This window comes from Xenia sp. Carnegie-2017, unplaced genomic scaffold, assembly GCF_021976095.1.
Source record: "Xenia sp. Carnegie-2017 unplaced genomic scaffold, XeniaSp_v1 HiC_scaffold_2, whole genome shotgun sequence".
Taxonomy (NCBI): Eukaryota; Metazoa; Cnidaria; class Anthozoa; order Malacalcyonacea; family Xeniidae; genus Xenia; species Xenia sp. Carnegie-2017.
Window position 1 is genome coordinate 2429623 of NW_025813482.1, and position 10367 is coordinate 2439989.

The 10367-nt window shown below is 33.2% G+C and overlaps 1 protein-coding gene across 1 annotated transcript in view; it reads left to right on the top strand.

Annotated features, from left to right (window-relative positions):
* LOC124439769 (hydroxysteroid dehydrogenase-like protein 2) overlaps window positions 1–10367 on the top strand; it is a 98961-nt gene that overhangs the window by 69524 nt on the left and 19070 nt on the right. The gene's annotated exons all lie outside the window — the stretch shown is intronic.

The following is a 10367-nucleotide window of genomic DNA, read 5'->3' on the forward strand; positions in this document are numbered from 1 at the left end:
TTACAAAACATTTACGAATATTGGTTTAAATAATTCCAGTATGTAAAATGCAAGTTTGGTGACCTTTCCTCTTAGAACTGAGCCTTGCAACACCGTGACTACTTTCACATTTTTTCTACTTTTTAATAAGACGAAAGTAAGGTAACTCACAAGTCAATAGCCAATTAGCAGGGAGACTTGTATCCGTCAATCGTACTCAACAGCTGTTGTTTAAAATTTAAAACTTGCTTTGCTCTGCATGGAAAAAGAGTAATTTAATGTCAGCTCAGTGAAGACGAACCAGCTGGTGTTTTTTTAAGAGAAATTGATTACATTTGAACAAATCTTGTGTCTGTAAGAGTCAATAAAACTTTAAATGTACATCGTTTAGCTATAAACAATGACTCACCCAAAATTAAGAAAATCTCCAACTCAAGACCAAATTACTATGCACTACTACCAAAATATTTGGACATATGGAATATTGAAATCATCATTGACTCCACAATGTTTCATGAGAATGACAAGGCGTTATCACTTAAAAGCTTATGCCCCCGTAGTCATTTGCTTATTCTATAATGGCCAAAGATACAAAAATATGTAGCAAGATGACTTTTTAACAGATGATATTGATCTGCGCATGCGCAGCAGCTACTCTTAAAAACTGTGGCTTATTTCTCACACACTGACACACATAAAATTACGGTCTCATCTTTTTGTCAATGCTAACACCAAACTTTTTAGTTTATTTTTTCCAGTATACTAAGATGAAATTGACATTAAGTTTAAGTCAAATTCGATGATCATCGATTCTTTATTATAAAAGAAAAACAATAAATTTCGTGAACTGATTGAACTAGCTTGTTTTATATTAGCCTTAGTGTATCAAACAATCAGATCACTATCAATCTCAACATTCGATCTTTAGTTCTCCCAAAGGTATCCATGATTTCATAAGCCTGTGAAAACTGGGTTACATGTTTTATTTTTTTATGAAATATTTACAGAATGTGAAATTATACTAAACCATGCAATGTCCTTATCTTCTTGTTAACTCTTTATATTTATAATTAAGTACTAAAGTACTTTATATTTAAATAGTAGCGATCTAAATATATTTTTTTTTCATTTTTCTGTCACTTGAACGACTTTATAATCTTTTTCGGGGATTATTTGGTTGAGTTCTTTTATGTATTACTGTATGTAAACATATACGTGTGCTTACTGTGCTTCCCCATTCGTGCATTTTAATTTTAGTTTCCTCATCCATAGGCAACTGCCCTAGAGGCTTACTTTGTGTTTCCTCATCTTTATATAAACGCCCTTCATCAATATCATACTCACAGGACTTGGACAAATGAATCCCCAACAAGTGTTGTTAATTTACCTTGTCTTGTGTAGCTATCAAGACAGCAGCAATGGAGATGCTTGCTGGTGGAGATGCTCTACAACAATGTCGTAAGACAGACATCATAGTGATGCGGCTTATGTTGTACTAACTAGAGACAGTAAATCAAGGACTGGTGAATTTCTTATTGATGAGGATGTTTTACGCGAATTGCTGTATGCCACCATCACTGTTTACAAATCTCCACGGACCACCATATGAAGCATGTACACAATGCGTACCTATTTTGAATTGCTGTATGCGACCATCACTGCTTACAAATGTCCACTGAGCACTATATGAAGCATGTTCACAATGCGTACCTATTTTTAATTGCTGTATGCCACCATCACTGTTTACGAATCTCCACCGAACACCATATGAAGCATGTACACAATGCGTACCTATTTTCAATTGCTGTATGCCGCCATCACTGTTTACAAATCTCCACCGAACACCATATGAAGCATGTACACAATGCGTACCTATTTTGAATTGCTGTATGCGACAATCACTGCTTACAAATGTCCACTGAGCACTATATGAGGCATGTTCACAATGCGCACCTATTTTGAATTGCTGTATGCCACCATCACTGTCTACAAATCTCCACGGACCACCATATGTAGCAAAAGTTGTTTGCTCAATTGGCGTTTATTCAGTAAGAAAACAGCCTGGAAAACTGTTGCCTCGTTTAAATGTTTTCCAGCAGCGGTTTTTTCATATCTTTTACGCCTGATCATCCCATTACCTTATTTTTAAGATTGAAATGATATTACTCAGAGTTATTTTAGATATTTAAATTTTCCGATTATAGGACCATTATAAACTTTTAGAAGATAAAAGGATTACAGTATGAAAGACATGCATTACTAATATTGTCTTGCAATTTAGTGTATGCAGTATGGAGCTATAAAATTTGACAGTAAAACATGAAAATCCAGCATTCACCTTAAATTTTTGAATGAAAAAACTTGATTGCCTTTCATTGACCTTTTATAAGAGAGCATACTTTTGATAGTGTAATTACATATAAGTACACCTCTACATAATAAATAAATTAAACTCTGGAGTCGCTTTACTGTAAAACTTGGTGCTGTATGTATATCTAATAACATTACTTATTGCTCTTATTGGTTAGATAACGCTCTCGACTAGTACTGGCAGCCATCATGCCAATTGACAACTTACATCCAACATCAATCTACATTGATTACTGGGGAATAAGACCAAGTAATACAAAACACGCATCCTACGAAGGGTTGAGAAGCCACATGCATTGTTCAAACTGTAGAAAGAAGAAAGTCACCTAAAGAACAGCATCCCAATAAATATTTTCAGTAGTTACTGACAGAAACATTTGCTTTAAAGGCTTTAATAAATACGAGTTCACCTTTTGATGTTCATTGCATCAACAAAATTTTGAGGTGAGACGCCAGATCCCAACCTTTGGCATAAAGAACTAATGGAAAATCGCTCCCCAAATATTCAAAATGATAAATTAAACTGCGAGGGAGGGCTCTTCAGGTAATCCTTTCTGTCACCCGTCTTATAAAATTAATAATTACCTTTCCCTGTCAGCAGGAGACAAGATTCAGGAGCAAATTGTCTAGTTACTTCTTTCCCTTTTTCATTTGTGGGTCGATATGTGAAACAGGTACTTACAAAATATTTACGAATTTTGGTTTAAATACTTCCAGTATGTAAAATGCAAGTTTGGTGACCTTTCCTCTTAGAACTGAGCCTGGCAACGCCGTAACTACTTTCACATTTTTTCTACTTTTTAATAAGACGACAGTAAGGTAACTCACAAGTCAATAGCCAATTAGCAGGGAGACTTGTATCCGTCAATCGTACTCAACAGCTGTTGTTTAAAATATAAAACTTGCTTTGCTCTGCATGTAAAAAGAGTACTTAAATGTGAGCTCAGCGAAGACGAACCAGCTGGTGTTTTTTTTAACAGAAATTGATTACATTTGAACAAATCTTGTGTCTGTAAGAGTCAATAAAACTTTGAATGTACATCGTTTGTTTTGATCAATGACTATGATCAATTTAAGGCCATGTAGTATGCACTACTACCAAAATATTTGGCCATATGGAATATTGAAATCATCATTGACTCCACAATCTTTCATGAGAATGACAAGGCGTTATCACTTAAAAGCCTATGCCCCCATAGTCATTTGCTTGTTCTATAATGACCAAAAGATAACAAAAATATGTAGCAAGATAGACATTTTTTAACAGCTTAACTTATCTGCTCATGCGCAGCAGCTACTCTTAAAAACTGTGGCTTCTTTCTCACACACTGACACACATAAAATTACTGTCGCATTTTTTTGTCAATGCTAACACCAAACTTTTTAGTTTATTTTTTCCAGTATACTAAGATGAAATTGACATTAAGTTTAAGTCAAATTCGATGATCATCGATTCTTTATTATAAAAGAAAAACAATAAATCTCGTGAACTGATTGATCTAGCTTGTTTTATATTAGCCTCAGTGTACAAAACAATTTTATCACTATCAATTAAATCAATCTCAACATTCTATCTTTAGTTCTCCCAAAGGTATCCATGATTTTCATAAGCCTGTGAAAACTTAGTAACATGTTTTATTTTTTTATGAAATATTTAGAGAATGTGAACTTATACGTAAACCATGCAATGTTCTTGTCTTTTTGTTAACTCTTTATATTTATACTTGAGTACTAAAATGACATCAATTTATTAGCAGGGATTGGGGTAATTAAATTGGCGTAGCTACTACAAGGTGTATCAAAAAATCTGAACAGTTTGGAAAACGTCACTAAAGTCATCTGCTTGCAAGATCTTCAAAAAAATTTGTTAGAAATAGTTGGACCAATGGTCTATCTGACAGTGAAATGACAATTTTCAAAATGAGAATTGTGTTACCTTCTAAAATTTTTTAAATAGCTTGCGCACGAAAATGAGACATTTAAAAAGCAATTACAACACACAGATTCAAAATATGGCTCGTTCAAAATTGCTGAATGTATAATATTTTTTTTGAGTGCTGCTTCATACTCCTCATGAATTATGCATAATTTTGAGCTAAAGATAATACAAATAGTGAAATATGGAAAATTAATAAAGATTTGCTTAGCGTTCTTTTATGTTTTTGACAAATTTTGCAAAACTTTTTTGGCTTGAACAATTTGTGCCATATTTTAACCCTATGATTTCAAATTGCTTTTAACTAAGTCATTTTTGTGCGCAATCTATTTCAAAAATGCTTCTCGGTAACACAATTCTCATTCTTAAAATTGTTACTACTTACAAACATTTTACTCTCAGATGATTCATTAGAAGTTTAACAATTTATTCCATCAATAGATTTTGCAAATCCTACAAGCTGATAGCATAAGCAACGTTTTCCTATCCGTTAAATTTTTTCGTACATCGTGTAGTCCACTGATATAATCGTACTACGTATGATACTATGTTAATTTTTCATTGTTCACGTGCTATGAAAAGAATGAATTTCTAACAAAATGAATAATAATAATGTCCTCAAATTCACATTTTGAGACTAAAATTTGCTGGCAGGCTACGCTACTGACTAAGTATTTATTGCTAACTATATCCGCACCGTAAAGCAAATAAACAATTGCTTCTTGCAAATGTTTATCAGTAAGTATAAATTCCCTCACATGCAGAGTCGTAACTAGAACGTTAATTGGTGGGGTGGGGCTGGGGTGTATATTCATATATTACGTCGTCCCATACTAATTTCTTTTGAAAGTATTTTGAAATCAAAAGAAATCAGTAGGGCACAACTGAATATATGAATATACACCCTCCCCCCCCCCCAATTAACGTTCTAGTTACGTCTCAACTCACATGAACTTTGTACTCTTTATTAAATGAATAGACAAACATCGACATTCAACGATCTTTAATATACAGCATAAACAAAATATAGCATACACATTACAAGGAACTAAGTGACCATAACCTTCGTCAAAGTTAATAAAATAACAACGACGTTGCATGATTAATATGTTGATGCACATTGTAACATTACAGTACTCCAGCTGTTTGTGTGAGTGCAATCTATTAAAAGAATAGAAAAGAAGAACTGAAGGAAGTTTCAATCAAACAAAGACCGAGCCAATCAAAGAAAAAGGAGACGCTTGACAAATCAAACTTAATGCATTAATATGGCTACACAATGCCCAACGCAGAATTATAAATGAAGGGTGTTTCAATGGATAGTTCTTGTTTTAACTAGAAAAATCATTGTGGAGCTGAAGGAAAGCAATTTCACTCATTTGTCTCTGAATAAATTTGATGGAAGCCATCGATTGGATGAAATATGAAAACAAAGCATATGATTGGATAAAACTGACTAAAAATATCACAGACTGCATTGCAAAAGTTTACTTGTAACTGCAATAGCTGACAGAGAGGAGAAGTTTTGTCTTATGAAAAAACGTAAAATAATGTACATCGCTACTCTCCAGATTATTTTACTTTTTCTAATAAAAGTCATCAACTGTAATTATAATTATGACAAAAATGCCATGTTGAAGTTAAAAGACAAAGCAAAAGAAAGGTTTGTGGTAAACACTTGTATTATCATTTGATATTTTAGATACGATATGTTGTGTTAAAAGGTGGCATATTTTATGATTACTGATCATATTTAGGTTGCATTGAAGTACCTATAAAAGAAGTAATAAAAATCTTAACCAGTTGAAAACATTTTCCCTACTCATACTAGCTCACACATACACGTACACTAGTACGCACTCATTAAATAGGATTTGTATGATTTTTTTTTTTTAACTCTTTTTGACTTATTATTGCAATAGCCTAATATAATGAGTCATGTCTTTGACAAGTGCTGTTTTGTTCCAATAGTAAAATTGATATTTACAATGTTATTCATGAAAATTTGATTATTCAAACCTCTGATTTGAGAGAGTCATTTTGCATTGAAGTTTGAAAGCTAATTTAATCATCTAGCAAATTTGCTTCTGGCATTTTCTCATTTGTACATTTGGATTTGCATTTATGAAAAGTACAAATTTAACAACTTCGTTTGGCGCTTAATTAAAGATTAATGAGTTTTTTATTTTATTTTAAATTTGTCACTTTTTCCATATATTTAAATCGTTTTAAGTTTCACTGAATTTAGGCTACTTCCGCGAATTATCAACATTTATAGTTACGAGTTTAACTGTTTGTTAAGTATTTTTAGACAGACACGAATGGCAAGTTCAAGTCATTTGACGGACTTCCAGGACTTCCAGGCAGAGATGGTGAGTTATACAACATTCTTTACTTTTGAAGTAGTGAAATATTTTAAGAGAATGTTTACTACCACAACATAGCTCTATTACTACTGAATCCAATTTTTCTAAAATAACCTTACAATTTAGGACGTGATGGCAGAGATGCTTCGTTGCGTGGTGAGTTTTTTTTAACAAAGGTTATTTTCTTTTTATCTGTAGTGCATGTGTGGTTAAATGTATTTCGTGGAAACTACGTTAAATCTTTTATTAACTCTTATACCCCTCTTAGCTAAATAAACTATTTGATCGATTTTGACAAAATAGCTTATAAACTCGTATAAAGTAAATTACTACCTTTTTGGCTGCGTGTCATTTACGAGTCCAGACCCTGATTTTATGGATTCTAATTACTTAAATGTTTAATTCAAACGGAACGTAAAAAGTCTATTAGAGATTTTTATAGCAAGCTCTTTTCCGAAATGGTTAGAACTTTATACATGCATTTTCTTTTTGTCGTGTTTTGTGTGATAGCAGATTGTGCTGAAGAAATGGATGAGTTATTTAAGCCTTTGTGCTTTTTTATTTGCGGAATATTTTTAATGAGTTATTAGTTTTATTATTAACGCTTTAGTATAGACGCGTTAATATTATATTCGCCAAAGCATGATGTCATTGCTAAGGTGCGATAGTAGGTCTGACTGGTTTGATATTATGTGACTAGATGACTTGTGACATGTTAGATGGCCTGTGCTCTTGGTTTGGAAAAATTTGCACCATTCTGGAGCAAATTTTTTATAGGGTCAATAATAAACGCAATGCAAAGAAATTGATTACACCAACAATACATCGAAATAAACAAACATGAGGTTTCAAAACTTGCATTTCACATACCTATGAACCACTATGAAATGACATAGCACAATAATCATATTTATACATAACACAATAATCTCTTTACACTTGCATTTGCTCATCACAAAAATAAATGATATAAGAAAATCATAAATATTGTTATGAAATTATGAAAATTTGACGCTTTCAAAAGTTGATAACATTCTTAAACAGTCTCTAAGCGTTATAAATAAACGATTTCAAATGACATATTGTTGTTAAGTTCAATAAGTGCACGTTTTGCTAAGGGATGTATTGCTATCGCCAGTTAGGGGGAGGCTCTTATTCATTTATGCATGATATGCTGAATTAATATCTTTTGAAATGTACGGATTTATAACATGTATATATGAATAAGAGCCCCTTAATTAGCGATAGCAATACATCCCTAATTTTGCTGTGAGAAAAGTTCAGAAAACATATTAAAATGCCAGAAGCAAACGTTTTTGAGCTATCAAAGACATGTAATATAATATAGCATCCATTATCCATATAGGCCTATATAGTTAAATAGCTAATGGGACATAGAAATTATATTGGAAGCTTTTATAAGATTAAAGTGTTCTATGCTTAAAATGTGTTCATTTACAATGGTTAAACCTGTAATGAAACTTTTTGATATTAGATATTTTTATTCAGTTTTTAACTGCATCATGTTAGAGTGACCTGTTGATTTTAAAAAAATGAATACACCTTCAAAAAAGTGGTATTCATTCATATATCATAAACGTTCAAGTAAGAAGTCAATTTTTAAGTGTCCTTCTTTTAAGGTAACCCCACGATCTACAAATTGTGGTTGTCTGGACACCAATGGGTTCCTATAAGCCCCTAATTTCTAAAAGTCGTTTTTTCACCGTGTCTAACGGACATTTGAAAACTACTCCTGTCTAGGCTTCATATAGTCAAAGGTGCTAATATTAAAGTTAAATATTATAAGGTCCTCGTGGTAAGCAGGAAAACCAGGTCCAGCTGGTCCACCAGGACCTAAAAGTAAACCACGTCAACCGGTGGAGTGGTCTATACCAGATGGGGAAGAAAACATTGTCCTAAAACAACAAAACTGTTGAGATTTATTCTGGTAAGAAAATCTACGTAATTGCGATTCATGATTTAGCTACAACCAGTATAGGTTTAACAAGTAAAATAAGCATGTATGAGCGATAAAACTTCTGTTTCCTATTTTGAGTATTTTTAATGGTTTCAAATACAAAGAAATCGGCTTTCTATTTATTTTAAGATGAAGTCTTTCCCTTATGCTTGCATCAACTCACAATCAAACAATAGACTCCTTGACTTCAAATTTCATGTCATAACTTCTTTATCACTTGTTTTTGCCCGACCTGCTAATGTTGACAATTCACCCGACCAATCATCAAACTTTTTACAGCGGCTCCTCGTCCCTTACGCTTGTGTCAAATGCTTTGATGAATGTCGTTGTTTAATCTTGTTAACGCTCTTGATTTTGTTTATTTTACTCGTGTGAATCAGGCATAAGAATTTCATTAAATATGCTCATTAGAATTTTTATATGCTCAGAACGTAACACTGGACAGTCATATTTCTTTTAACTGTAAATGTTCGACGCAATATACGCGAATCGACATTTGTATCATAACCTATGTTCTTGTAAAACCAAGTAGTCGTATTCATTAGTTGTAGTTCTAAAGCATCTTTTATGAAAACAGGAGCAATCGGGGATCGTATCATACACACAGTGGGAGTGGAGCAAATTATCTCTGTTTACCTTGAATCCAATAAACGACAAATACGCTGCTGGTGCTCAGAGTCATGCAATCATTTATGGTACTGAATACGAGATTACTTCTGCTGAGAAACATATATTTCCAAATCCAAACTTACACAACCGAGATCCTCCATGTGCTGTATGTCATGCTAAGTCACGTGGTAGTCATATGATGATTCCAGCGCGCAATATCTGTCCTTCAGGGTGGACTATGGAATACAAAGGTTATTTAATGGCTGAACATTATACTCACAAGCGATCTGAGTACATTTGTGTTGATGGCAAGCCAGAAGCAATGTATGGATCTCATGCAAATAGAGATGGAGCATTGCTGTATTTTGTTGAAGGCCATTGTGGTTCTTTACCATGTCCACCATATATTCATGGAAAGGAACTGACCTGTGTAGTCTGTACTCAGTGATTTAAGGGTTTCAATGCACATATGTACGTATTTTGGCATTATCTGTAGTAACACTAATTAAACATTATTTTGAATTTATTTAATAACCACATCAGTGACGTCACCATTATTTTCCTTTAAATATCCTTACATGCACTTAAGTTCAATGATAAAATACAAGAAGAAATGTTGATCACCAACAATTAATGACTTGCTTTCTTTATATGTAGTAAACGTAAGTTCTGAACGTTTTGCACTGATGACGTCTGTCCATAATTCAGTCTTTATCTCATGGTACTCATGGTAAAGGCAAAGTGCATAATTGTCTGGTATTTTCTGTAACCTCTTTTACCAACATCACTTGTGATTGAATATGCAGAAGTTTACTTTTCAGTATTTGGTTGGCCTGTTCGAGGGGAAAGCTTGTTAGGCCTTTTTATTTTAGAGATTTAAAGAAATGCGACGAGGAAAAAAGCCGCAACTAAAGGAGAAGTAGTCTGCGTGTTCTTTTTATAGTTTGAAGAATTTTGTTAACTTGTCTTCCAGTCCTGTCCTTTAAGCTGTTTTTAAAGGCAACAGATCGAAATTTGATGGATTCGAAAACCAAAGTGTGTAGAAATGGCAAAACTATACAACTTGTCGTTTTCCAAAATTTAGAAACTAACATGCAGTAGAAATGGTGATGGAAAACAAAATATCGTC